The following is a 12697-nucleotide window of genomic DNA, read 5'->3' as shown; positions in this document are numbered from 1 at the left end:
GGGGCCCTATGCACAACGCATATTCTTCATGTAGGGAGGGGCGCCCCTGTGAGTAATGCAAATGAGTACATGTAATTATGGAAAAATACATAAAACAGAGCTGGTGCAAAAAAAAAAAAATACAAGTAGAGGAAAAAACAGGCTGACAACGACAGTATACCCCCTCATGCAATATTTTATATAGATTTTTAAAAATGCATTTTGATTTTGTTTGAATTTTTTGGCCAGATTGAGGGGAAAGAAAGATGTGTTGTTGCTGTGATTGGATCCCTGCTACCTGCTGTTTGTTATGCCAGCCTGACTCATGTGTTTGCACCATAAACACAAAGCAGATTTCTTCTTTTTGTGTGTTTGCTTTGGTTTTTACTTTCCCTGCCAAGCAAGGATTGCACCCTCATGGCGGCTGGGAAGGTGATCGAGTGTCTGCAACATACACACAAACACACACACACACACACAAACACAAACACATTAAGGACAGTGATAATGTTAGTGTTTGCACCACTTCAGTTGAAATATAAAAATCTGCTGAGAGGTTTTTGTTTTTCACACCACTAATCCACCATGATTGAAATCAGTGACTCACAAAGATTTTCTTTCTGCTTGGCTCACCTCTCCATCATGGAGGAGGCCTGCAGAGCCTTTGAATATTTTAAAGGCCCAGAAGAACAAGTAGAGGAAGCAGGAGAGAAATAAAACATAGGCTCTTGCTGTTTAAATATCATTTTACAATCAGGACAATGAAGTTAAAAAAATGATGATCAAATGGTGGACTCAATGTGTGACTAATTAATGTAGTAATACCATTTGTACGAGACACATGCAGGTTTCAGACTCCCCAGAGATCAGGTCAATCTCAGAGAGGCTTCCATGACCAACAAACCTCCATTAAACGTGACCACATTCCCGTGCCGCCTCGGGCCACGTTCGAGTGTGCATCCATGGAAGAAGTCCACAATCAATCACGCCTGGGTCTGGCCCACATCTTTGCCTCATCATTGGACGTGCACACATGAACCGGTCCTGACAGACATCAGCCGGAATGACGCGCAATTAGGAAAAAAGCTCACCTCTTCTGGTTTTTGCTGCTTTATTATTCATCTGGAATTAAACATGAATTATAAAAGAGGATTTCTACAGGCACTTGGAGGTTTCCTGCACTTTGAAGAAAAGATTTAAAACCTAGATTGAAACAAAGGGAGCTGTTGATGCAGGCACACAAAAAGAAAGATACAAATACACACACCTCTATGGAAAAATCGGATACTTTTTCTGTTCATGTTTGAAAACACAAGGAAACAGTCAGTTAGTTATTCATGCAGCTACAATTCTGACTGATGCAATTTACACTAACATGTTACAAAATGTAATGAGTCAATGGAACAGCTGTATGAAATGTGACCAAAATACAGTGGACACCTGTGCATTTGTGATTCAGCATTTACAGATTTTTCATTTTAAAAAAGTATTTATTTTTCTTTATGTTATATATATATAGTTATAGATTATAGGTCATTTTTGTCCCGCAGAAATCTCATTCACCATAAGTCGGTAACAATTTTTAAATTGCGATAATACAGGTCAAATGTACAGCATACATTTTTACATGTTTATGTCTTTATGCTTCGGCGACAATGTTTTTTCATGTTGAAAAAAAAGTGTTGGGATTTCCCGCTTTGTTCGTCGGTGCTTGAATACAACATACTTGTGTTCTCTGTGGCATAAAAGTTCGTTTGGCTAAGGAAGCAGTAGCTTCGACAGTCAATCCGGCCTCAGAATTTACAGCAAAGTGAATACAAGTTCATTTGGAGCAATATCTTCCCAATAGCCTGATAGCCTCTAACGCTAGCCTGACGACCAGGCTAAAGGCGACACCGTGACACTGATTTCACCTGTTCATGGACCATCTCACATGATCATTCATTAGTGGCGCGTTCTTGTACATTTTATACTTTAAATGTGTTTAATAAGTGTGTGAGGCATATACATAATATGTGTTGCGATCAAAGAAAGAAGTGGAGGGTTCCGGAGCTGAATGTAATCTAATAGATTAAACAGTCCCTTTAACTGTAAATATTGTTCTGAAATCGGAGGAGAACGTCAGTATTGGACAACCAACATAACAGACAGACTGTTAACTGAATTCCTCTCTGACAGTGTCAATCAAATCTGAACATGAGTGTATATAGACCAGTGGTGTCTTAATTACGTCAAGGGGGCCATTTGTGGCCCGCAGCTCATTTTTTATTGGCTCCCGGCACAAACAGAAAACCCCCCAGCAAAAATGGGGGTAAAAAAAAAGAAAGAAAAAGAGCACGGAGGCGTAATGTCAGGAGATAAAGTACAAATGTTGATGAACACAAAGCTGACACGCAGATTGTTTTTTTTCAGCGTACCGGATTGGTATTAGCCTTTTTTACAAAATGAAAAGTATCAAGATGGCCCCCGCGGCTATTCATTTTTCAGTATGTGGCCCTCGTTAGAAAAAGTTTGGACACTCCCTGGTGTAGACCGTAACATTCACATATTAGCCTGGTGTAATTAGTCTAATACCTAATAAAATATCTCATAAATAATGAATTTATTTTATTTCTACAATATGCCGAGCTGCAGGCCCCCAGGCCGCACTTCGGACACCCCTGGTCTAAACATGTTTTTTAAAGAGAACAGCACATGTAAAGATTATCGTCATCATGATCAGTTCCCACAAAGAGTACATGTGATGGTTCCCCTGAGGGTGCACATCAGAGGTGTGTGTTGTCATAATATTTGCTCTTTTCTCTGCTTTGTTGGCGCCCAGCACGCCGGTTAAACGAGTTTGGGCATCGAACCTGTGAACCGGCGGCACTGATTAACTGCTCTGATGGTGCGTCGCACACTTGGTTCTGCAAAGTTTAGGAGAAAGTGTGCAACCCGGCCGCCCCTCCCTGTGAGGACGGAGGCCTTGCCTGTGTTGTGTCTTATTCATTATTCACCTGATGTGACAAAAACACTGCAAAGCAGCTGCACGGCTGTCAGCGTGCAACAAGGCACGGCCACAAATTATTCATGATGCCGAGAAGAAAAGGCTGCAGAATGAGAGGAAAATAATAACAAGAGACACACGCAGCTTGGACACACACGCTTTTCACCATTTAACACTTTTAGTCACTGTCATACAAGTGTAACAAGTTAACCAATTAAAAACATCCATCCATCCATTTTTCCATGCCGTTATCCTCACTAGGGACGCAGGGGTCCAATGAATAACAATGAAACAAAACTCAGCTACTCACCCTTTGATCACGCGTATAAGAAAGAGGAGAGCGAGGCTTCATACAGAAGACTTTCTTCGTTGCCACTACATTAGGCACACCTGCACAAAGATAATAACCTTTAACTGTCAGACAGGTGTTCGTTGAAGACTTATACTGTGCATATTTATGTTTTTATGCTTCGCTGGTAATGTTTTTTCATCAAGCATTGAGATTTCCCACTTTGGTGTCGGTCCTTGAACACACTATGGCTGTGGCAAAGCAAAAATGAAACTTTCGGAACAAGCCGTAAGTCAAAAATAAAAATTTTTTCAAGCAGGTTTTAAGCAGGTCTCAATTACTCTCAAACACCCGCGAAACGACTGCAGTCGAAATATTAGAAACAGTTCTCGGTATGAGGCGGGACACTTGTAAAAGCACCAAATGAGTCGACAATTTAAAGCTGTTCTGCAGAAATTGAGGTAGAGCAGGGGTCACCAACGTTTTTTCTTGCGAGAGCTACTTTTAGAAAATGAAAATGGCCACAAGCTACTCATTTTTGTAGAAATGATTTTCATACCTTATTTCAAACAAATCAAATATGCTTGTTTTACCAAAACATTCACAAAATGCTGGTATCCACAACTCACATTATTAACTGAAAACCTGAATGAAAAGCAGGCCTGCGGGCGCCTCATGTGGTCGTGGGGGGCTACCTGGTGCCCACGGGCACCGTGTTGGTGACCCCTGAGGTAGATCATGATCATGGCAGTTGGTGCAACTAATTCATACAAGTTTTCCAAGTTCGGGAGTCCTTACTACCTCCTCTGTCTGCATAAAAACAGTGTTCGGAACACACTGTGGTACCATACCGTCGTGAACATCAGTTGAACAGCATTGTACTGGAGAAAGTAATTTGTGGCTGCAAAAATGGCAAGAAAAAAGGGAATTAACAAAGGAACACTTAAAAAAGTAGGTTTTTCCTCCAGAGAAATTGGAGTGTTCTAAAACCTTTCACCGGTATGTACAATAAAGGGATAGTTTGGATTTTTTGACATGAAGTTGTATGACATCCGCATCAGCAGTGTCGTCCATCAACCGTGACTTACCCCCCACTTGGTCCTGTGAGCAAAGTTCTCCCGTCATATCAGTGCGCGCTGCCGCCTGTCCATTGCTGTGTATGTGTTCCACAGCGGATGAAAACCGCTGCGACGCGAGAACTATGGAACACATACACAACAATGGACAGGTGACAGCGCACAGTGATATTACGGGAGAGTAAGTAACGCTGAGCATTTGTGAGGTCTGGTTTTTCGAGGAGGCATTTTTGTGATGCAAATGTATTACTCTTTTGAACGCGTATTGTTTTGAGAAGCAAAACTGTTTACTTAAGTGGCCCCACCAACTAACCGGAGCTACGTTCCTCTTCATCAAAATCAGACCAGAACTCGGCTCACGGGAAAAAGTGGTGGGTAAGTTACTACTGATGCACTACACTGCTGGCGGTGATGTCATACAACTCGTAAAAAAATCCCAACTATCCCTTATATCTTCAAAAAGCTTCTTTGGAAATGATGTGTCGGGACAAGAATGAAAACATGACATCAAATGACACCTTCACGTGTGTGGAAGGAGGGGCTGGGGGTGGTCGGTGTTGTTTTCAGACCTTAGACCTGCTTATAATGGCATGTCCCAAGGTGCTTGTGGGTGAGTGAGTGTAAATCCCCCCAAACACTGTGGCATAAAAAAATAGTGGGGGCCAAAAATGCGAGATGACATTTCTCTATGGCCATCTTGAAAGCTTTCCATTAGTCGGGTCCTGGGCCCTGAACAGCATGAGTCGGGGGTGGGCGGGCGTGTGTGTGTGTGTGTGTGTTTAGCCGCTTCATTTAGCATCACATATCAGCAGATGAATGCATGTGAGCTGCCAACCACCAGCTTGTCTGCTTCCTTCTTGCGATGTTCTCCAACCAGACCCGACTCAGCGCGTCGGCCCGCTCTTTCCCGGCCACTGAGTCCAGAGGAGTGTCTGATAAGACAGGGAGCGGATGCTGTAGGTGACACTGAAAGGATGCGCTCTGGTTAAAAGGCTCCATGATGAAGGCTTCTTGTCTTTGGGGAGAATAAAACACGAGTGACAAGTGAGAGAGCTTTACGGCCTTTTAGTCTGTGTCTGATCGTGTTCTTGTCTTGCCACAGAAGCTGTCACAGGGATTAGATGATGGGTAGAACCTTGTTTTTTGGACATCAGCCTTGTTTTGCCACACCAGGACCTTGGTCGTAATCACAGAAAACACTGACTGGTCCGCCCCTGCGCACATCCGAGGATCGAACCTAAGTCCGCAGATGAGAGTTGAAAGAGTTAGGCATAGCGCTGTCAAGTCTTTGTCCAGCACGACTCTTAAAGTGTCAGGGAGTGTGGTTCAGCAACGTACTCTCACACAGCCACACTGGCTGGCATCTGCCACACTGATGCATGCTTACCTGTCAACATTTGCATTTGAAAATGAGGGGAAAATGAGGGAAATTCTGTTCTTTCCACCAGCACCTCCTCCTATGTCCTTCCTAGCGCTGTTGGCGTAAATACCAGACTGCCTACAGTGGGGCAAACATATTATTACTATACTGGCATGCTTTTATTTTGATGGCTTGACTTTAACGGCTTCAGGATGTGTTGCACTGATGTTGCCCAAGTGTTGCCAAGTGGAACAGAAGCTGTGCCGCTCTGGCAGTACCGGAAAAGATTTTTTTTCATGAAAGTTCAAATACAGAACATTTATGAATCCCCATTAATTTAAGGCATAAGTGCTACAAAAATGCTTAAAATATGAGCATTCCGGGCGTGCTGAAGCCTAAGTGCTAAAAAAATATGAAAAGAAACCCGAAAAAATAAACTAGCTGAAGCATGTGCCCACAAATATGCACAAAACATTTGCAGAAGGTATGAATCATAAACAATAATGCAGAAACATGCACAGCAAGTAACAGCATGAAGAAAGCAGAACTACCTGTTTTACTGTGCATATGACAATAAAACTCTTGAATCCTGAATCCTGAATCTTGAAACGTGCTCCAACAAAAACACGCCACGGGCTGAACTAAAGAAAGGGAAACTAAAACTAGCGGCAGGTGCGCATAATCAAGAAACTAAAGGTGGCCGAAGAAAGAACAGAACCAAACAGGAAGTAATACAAAATGAGGCCTTGAAAACTGGAACTTAGGAATAAGCAGAAATAAACAAGCCGTCACGTCACAAGTAATGCAGAGTGTGACACGTTACTTTTGAAAATTGATGATGCGGTTACTTCCTGAATATTTTAAATGAAATACAGTGATGAATGAACAGTGATGAATCATTATAAAAATAAATTATATAATCATAATTAAAAAAAATGCTCTCTACTCAATAATTATCTAGGATTTTTAATTTTAGATTTTTATTCTTACTTTCTTTCTCATTCTTTCTTTCTCTCTTTCCTTCTTTCTTTTCATTCATGAAAACCAAGCAATTGTTTATTTTTTTTTTTTATATTTCCATGTGTGCGGTTGAAAACACTGATTGGGAACAGAAGATAATTGATTGATGTGCGCTCAACTGTCAAAGACCACTAAAGTTGCTTTGGGAGAGACGGGGAGAATACGGGAGTTTCCTGGGGAAAACGGGAGGGCTGACGGGTATGCATTCATGTTCGTTCTATTCAATCATGCAGTACTTGGTAAATTGTAATGGTGTTATTTTCAAAATTCGGAGAGCCATTTTTTGTGTTTCCATGCTCCAAAAGGCAGGCATGTGGTACAACAAGTTAAAGCATGTACATTAGCACGCACCTACGCTTAAATATGTAATCATACATATGTAAATGAAGCACCACCATGTGTTAAGACACAAGCAGGTGAGTGGTACTCTTCCAGCATACATCATCTTTGTGAGCGAGCACAATGTCACAGTGCGATCCAATTGCGCCCATGAACGTCCCTAAAATATTAATGCGATCCGTGATGAACGAGCCAAACGCGCACGCCCGCATCCAAACAGCAAAGAGGGCCGCCAGGCGAGGAGGAGCTATAAGAGTAGCCCACAGCCGCAGGAAGCGGTACAAAATGACAAAGATTTATCCTCAGCTGTGATGAAATATTGATGCCGAGGCATTCAAGTAAAGTTACTTTTTGTGTTCTGATTTAATGAATGATTTGAGCGGTGGCGGCGCTGCGAGGCACTGATGTCGGGTGTGCTGAAGCCTGCACTAATGCCCATTCAGGGGTCTGTGTGGTCATGTGTCACACTGGAGCAGGATCAAACCAAAGTGATGCTCTAGCGAGGGATCAGGGCATAAAGACAAGGAGGGGAAGTACTTCCACAGCCCAAAGGTCCACAGTAGGCAAGATATAGCAGGGGGCACATCATATTCCAATGTTTTTGAATTCCTCACATCAGGGGAGTTATCAGTGGAACCATCCTGGTAACAAATTCCTTGTCTGTTTTTCATCAAATGCCCGCCCGTTGCATGTCGCTCCATTAGAGATGCCACATTCGTGGGATTGAATAAAATGGCAAAGCCACGTTGAAAGAAATGGAGCCCAGAAGTGCAGCGGCTCTCCCATTCTCCCTCTGGCATCCTGTGAAACATTGATGAGCTCAGCCTGAATCTGATCCGACTCTGCTCACTCTGAAAAGGTTTCATAATCATGACATGAAGGGATTGGAAAAAGACAGATGACTATCATTGGTTGTAAACAGTTCAGTCGGGAGATTCTCAGGGTTGAGTCTTTGGGACAAACAAGTGGATGTGGTTGGTGACGACGGAGTCATATTGCTTTGAATGCCAAGTCCTCTTACTTCAAGTGACTTCCTATCTGTAATCTTCTTCCCCTTGCTGATGCTGCCGTTTCTTATGCTGTTTCTCTGTTTCGTCAATATGTTGGGGGAAAAAAATCCCCAAAATAAACAAAACACGCAGCCCAGAATTAAAGATGTTTTTCCTCCTGGAACTGTACAGTTGGGCTGTTTCAGTTTCCATGTCTAGAAAGCTGTAGAGTCATTTTGTTTGCACTCTTTTGAAAAATGTAAATATCCTCTAATTTCAGCCTCTCTAATGTGAATATTCCATTCGTGAAAGCAGACCTATTATCTCTGTATTTTATGCAAAACAAGATATTCACACACATCAGCTTTGAGTTTGGAAAACAGGCATCGACACCTCTTCTGATATGTCGCGAAGCAAACCACTAAGTGTTTGTTTGGTTCGTGTTTATTTGGTTAAGTCCTAAACGATTACTCAATTAATCGAAATAACAAGATTCAGATGAATGGACTAAGAAAAGACTCATCAGTTGCAGCCCTACACTTACAACTACAGTGAAATTCTATACACTTTACCAGACTTAACCCACTTCAGCCTGTCCCGCTTATGTTGACAACTCGTCTATGTGGACCAGCTTATCAAGTTCTGATGCACCGTATTCTTCTAAGTATGTAAAAGTGCCCACTTAAGTTGATATCGACATACATTACATGGTCCGCCGTGGTCCATTTATGGCGACATGTGTTGTAGTATTGTTAATGTCGTCATTATCGCTAAGCAGTGTGAAACCTCAGCACGGCAACATAACTACAGTGGACTCCCGTGATTTGCGGGGATTGCCATCCGAGACCACCCGTGAATAGCAAATAAACACGAGTTATTTAAACGCCCATAAAAATGCTTATACTTCTGATAAAGCCTGAATGATGCTGCTGCATTGAGTTGCTGCCGTACGCTACGACACCTCGCTCCTCCCCCTCCAAACCCTCCTGCTACTTGACATTGACTTATCCTCTGATTTCCAACTGTTTACAGTAAAAGTGAAATTAGATTCAGCTCCAGAAACCTCCCCGTCTCTCATTATTTATGCCTCACACGCTTAAACACATTTTAAAGTATAAACTGTATAGGTGCTCACCACTAATGAATGATACTGAACGATGATTAAGACATGTAGGGCACAGTGCGAGCTGACGCTTTAAACTTGCAAACAGAAAACTTGCAAGTGGCTGACTTGCACATTTGAGGCGCCACCAGCAGGAAGTACAACCACTCAGCCATTTAAACCTCACAACAATACTTACTTTATTCTGTACGATTATGCAGACATGTTATGCTTTACCATCACATATTTATATATACTTTTTAGAAAGAAAAAGCACAAATTGGTGGGTTTTCCAACAAATAAAAACTATTTTTTTAATTTCTGTGTATTTGTGGGGTTGCGAATATGCAGGGATCCACTGTACTGTCTAGTTATACAGCATTAAAACAAGCACACACTGACTTCCTGTTGTCAAAACGTAAGCATCAGCTTATCTGTTAGATAAGAGTATAAATACTATATGAAAACACAAGAATCTGAATAAAAATATGCACAAACGGAAAAAAAACATGTCAACAAACCGCTATAGTCGGTATGTCTCTGCCGAAAGTCACAATGGCTAGTTTTGGTTATGCCAGGGCGTCGACATAGACAGGTTCCGCTGTAGTACGTGACTTGGTTTCTCCATTGCATGTAAACAAATGCAGTAATATTTTAAAATATCCGTGTCCGTGGGACTGAAGTTAAGGAAAGCTTCCAAATAAAGTCAAAGGGTCCCGTGCCAATGACCTGAAAGGAAGGTGTGAGCAGGCAGGAAGTGTCAGGAGAGATCTCTGGCAGGTGAAATAGGAACGGTCGCACTCGAGTGAACACTTAAACGGATTAAGGCAGTTTGGAGGAAAAAAAAAAAAAAAAAAAAGGGACTAAAAGCTTCCATCACTTGCAACAAGACATTGGTACCCCAAACACGGTGTGTCAGCATCTTTAAACACCGTAGAGGAGGCCGGATGACAGAATCGTTTTGACAGCCAGTTCACATGTAACATCTTCGATTCAGTCACCTCGGGGAGTTGCCGGGCAGTTTTAGCTCGGCACAGACGGCAAAGCAAACCCCGGCAGAGCATGCACGCGGCCACTTATTGATCAGCAGGAGGCGCTGTCAGGGATCCAGCGTCCGTCTGTGTGTATTGATCGGCAACAACGTGACACTGGGAATTGTCATCGAAATGCCGATTTACAAAAGGATGAGCAGTGGTGAGATGTGCAAGGAGGTCCTTACACCCTCCCCACTACCCCCCCACCCCCCCACCCCCCCCCTCACCCTGGTGGCGCTCGATACCAGACAGATGCTGTCGCTGTTTCACCCTGGGAGCTTTCACCTCACAGCACACGGCTACATAAAGCGGAATTATGGGATGTTGAGAGATGTGAAAAAGATTCTCCCAGCAGCCTCTGCCAGCGAACAAACACAGCCAGCGCACACCGGCCGCGCCCCCGCCCCCTTCCTCCGTGCAATTGTTTGCTACAGGGGCAAAGCTTTTACAAAAAGGGGGCAAAGGTCAAGAATATCCCTGGTGAGACCACCAACTCCATTAGCTCTCAGGGCCACTGGGGGGTCTCTACCCCTCCCCGCTGCAAAGATATTACAGAGACGAGGAGGCGCTAAAGACTGATGTCAAATCATCTCGGTTACACTCGGCTGGCCATCTTCTTGCACCTCTGTCACACATTGTGACAACAAACAAACACAGCAGAGGCAACTTCACCAAAAAGCCCAAAGAAAGAAAGCAGAGTAGAAATAAACTTATCCTACACCAGGGGTCCTCAATTACATTTGTCCAAGCAACAGAATTTTTAGCAGCAGACGTTAAAAAATAAAATAATTTTGCATTCCAGTTGCAGTTAAAAGCCAACAAATGAGCCATATTTGGCCCGCGGGCCGCCTATTGAGGTCCTAGAATCCCTGTGGACGGATGACTCGATATTCACTCCCTGATGGACATCGCATAAACCTCTACAAACATGCTGCAAGAAAAACTTCCATAGATGAACAAACACGTATTGTTGCTGAAGCATCAATCACACAAGGAAATCAGAGTATAAAAATATCTTCAAATCAAACTCAGTGGAAAGCAGCAGTGTAGCTAAAGTGGCCCCCCCAGGAGAGACTCAAAAAGGCAGTTTTTTTTTACTTGTCAAGTGCAGACAGGCGGGCTGCTGTTGGTCTGCAGAGGCCTGCGAGGGAAGTGGACTGGATAAACAGTTCACTTAGAGGCTGGTGCTCTCTAAAGGGTCACCGAGGCAATGTGGAATGAAATATGGAGAAGCTTTCTTCCACTCTCGTAGGATTTCGCCTGGGATTCGGCATTTGTTTATCTGTAGCAAACAAAATCTTTAAAAAAAAAACCCATAATGATTTAAAATGTGCCTCCACGCAATGCCATGTATCTACCTTTACGGAGACCAGTCAATTAAAAATAAATGGACATGTGATATCAGTGACCTGGCCTGTCCTGGCCGAGCGCTGCCCACATGCTGGGACGGTGCACGGGTCGCTGACATGAACAATGCATCATAGAAAAAATATATACAGGGTCAACGAGAGTACAGCCAACAACCATAAGAATAACACGGGCTACTGTTGTGGCCATAACCCACGACAAGCTAAAATTTGTGAACCTCCGATGTCACTTCCTGTCCGCCACTCATTCTGCTCCTCTGCTAGCATCGGAACACATTTACTGCAACATCAAACGAGCACAATTTGGATTTAGGTCTTAAATGGTTTATTTTCTCTTCTTTTATACTATATTAGGTAATACAAATAGAAAGGTGACTATATTTCATGTCTAGAGGGGTCTAATAATGTTAAAAAATGTATTTAGAAAATCGGGAACAGGTTTTCTACGCCATAACTTCGAAAATATGCCATTTATAAATAACGAATCCTGCTTGGCGGAAATTCACAGGTCACTGTCGGGTCTGGAACTAATTAACCGCAATCAATGAGGGATTACTGTAATATGATTTGTCAGGTTTGAATATACATAATCAAACCGTTTAAGACTGGACATTTGAAACCGCTTTAGCTAATTAATTGACAAAAATATGAATATGACAACGACAATATTAAAATACAGTGGTATCTCAGTTTTTGGTAATGTGTTCCATAAGGGCAGGTAAAAACCAAAACGTGCAAAAACCGAAGCAATTTTTCCCCTCAATAATAATGTAAATCCAATGAATCCATTCCAAAAAAACTAAAAACAGTAACAAAAAATACATTTTATAGAGAATAATTATAATTTTACATGCAGAAAACAATGCACAATAATTATAAATGACGACTGAAAGTGACAAATGAACAATTAACATAATTTTTACCTTAACATTTTTTATTTTTGTTAAATTTTGCTTTGTTAAACACCTTTACCCCTTTTGCAACAGTAGCTGCCTTGATTTCCTTTTCTTTACCAGGATGGAACTTACTGATGCTGACTTTCTGTACATCCTGGCAAGATCGGCCATTCGGCCGCCATTCTCATGCTTTATGAGGAGTTATTTCTTTAATTCAATAGTGTTTCTCACCTTCTTTAGCAAATTGCTGGCACTCACAA

Source organism: Dunckerocampus dactyliophorus, chromosome 10, assembly GCF_027744805.1.
Source record: "Dunckerocampus dactyliophorus isolate RoL2022-P2 chromosome 10, RoL_Ddac_1.1, whole genome shotgun sequence".
NCBI lineage: Eukaryota > Metazoa > Chordata > Actinopteri > Syngnathiformes > Syngnathidae > Dunckerocampus > Dunckerocampus dactyliophorus.
The sequence above is the reverse complement of the archived record's forward strand: the minus strand, read 5'-3'. Positions refer to the sequence as shown.